Below are 1825 nucleotides of genomic sequence, written 5' to 3'. Positions count from 1 at the left end.
ACTGTTGTTTACAGGATAGTACAGTGTACTAAAGCTACATGCTACAGTACAACATTATACCACACCACTCTTATCTCTCTGGTTACATATTAGACAGATATAGAGAGAGTTCACAGTGAAAACACTAAGGGGCCACTGGTATGGGAGCCGTTACCCTCAGGCCCCTGGATACACAATGCTGAGGGATCGACTGTATTGATGCAGCTCCTGTCTCTGTGTACACTAGCTAACCAGCTCAGACCACTCGCACCCCAACTATGGGAGAAAGGCAGGTTGCTGACACAGGCCATACAGAAGCCGAGACATGTCACAATGTCCTCCAGCTGATCTACCACGAGTTGCACTCTGGGCCGCTGCATGGCTGTGAGGGACTAGGTCAATGTTTTGGACGTGATCAACTTGTTCTCTCTGTCCAGAAGTCCTACCTAGGGTCAGGTCAAGAAGGAAGTTAGATTACTAGATGTACTAAGCAACTATTTTAGAAGAAAGTGACTTTCTCTATTACCTCAACCTTTTACCTTATTTTGGGGGTTTTGTTTACTCATGCTGCAGTAAAATGGGCCCAAGACAGACGGCATGGATTTTGCATCAAACCATATATTCTTTACACAAACTATCATACCAATCTGATTACAGTGTACTGGAGTGGTTCCCAACCTTTTCTGTTACTGTACAAACAGTAACCTTATGGTCTCATTGAGTCTTCTCAAGTACCCCCCTGTGTATCGGCAAAGCGCCCCCAGGGAACCTAGTACCCCTGGTTGGGGACCACTGGTGTACTGGATAGGGTTGCAACGATATTGGTAATTGGCCAAAGTTAATGGAATCTGCAGTCATTTTGGTAATTAACAGAATATCTATGGCGATCTATCGGCACTTTGGTAATTTATACTTGAATAACTGTAAAAAAATATAGATATATTCGTATAGTATTCATTTTTATATCTGTGTCCCTATTGTCCATGAGTTTCTAGTAGATAGACCATATGGTTCAAGATAAAATAGCCTAATTAATGTAAAAAGCATCTAATCAACAATGTCATCATTTTCAATTACCTCTGCAACTGGTCAAACTATTGACTTTTTTTCACAACTGCCTCCAGTTTGACTCCAAAACATTTACAACAAAGACGTATTGACATAGTAAAAAAAGAAATGCTAAGGATATTTCATGCTGAATCCTTCCTATTAAACACCAAAGGTATTCACCAAAATGATTGTTTTTATTTAGGATAATGTTTTACGGCTTTGTCATTCCATTTTTTATTTTCAAATCATCTTATTTCATTATTGAATATATTTTACATTTGATAAGGCCACACGGAGGAACAGAGATGATTAGACACCTGATAATCTGAAGTACCCAAAATAGCCGCTAATTGTTTTGTGATATAAAAAAAAACATGAAATCCTTAAAAGACAAGAATTCTGGTAGTTTACTGGTCAACTTTGAAAGTTTTCAGTAATTTACCCTCCTTGGTAACCCTTGTACTGAACCCTCAAGGTTATCTCCCAGGAAGATTCTACCTGTGTTCCCCTAGCCTGTCTATTATCAGAGTCAGGCCCCCAGTGTGGGTGGTAGGAGTTCCCCTAGCCTGTCTATTATCAGAGTCAGGCCTCCAGTGTGGGTGGTAGGAGTTCCCCTAGCCTGACTATTATCAGAGTCAGGCCCCCAGTGTGGGTGGTGTGTGTTCCCCTAGCCTGTCTATTATCAGAGTCAGGCCCCCAGTGTGGGTGGTAGGAGTTCCCCTAGCCTGTCTATTATCAGAGTCAGGCCCCCAGTGTGGGTGGTGTGTGTTCCCCTAGCCTGTCTATTATCAGAGTC

This window comes from Oncorhynchus nerka, linkage group LG2 (assembly GCF_034236695.1).
Source record: "Oncorhynchus nerka isolate Pitt River linkage group LG2, Oner_Uvic_2.0, whole genome shotgun sequence".
Lineage (NCBI taxonomy): Eukaryota > Metazoa > Chordata > Actinopteri > Salmoniformes > Salmonidae > Oncorhynchus > Oncorhynchus nerka.
The sequence above is the reverse complement of the archived record's forward strand: the minus strand, read 5'-3'. Positions refer to the sequence as shown.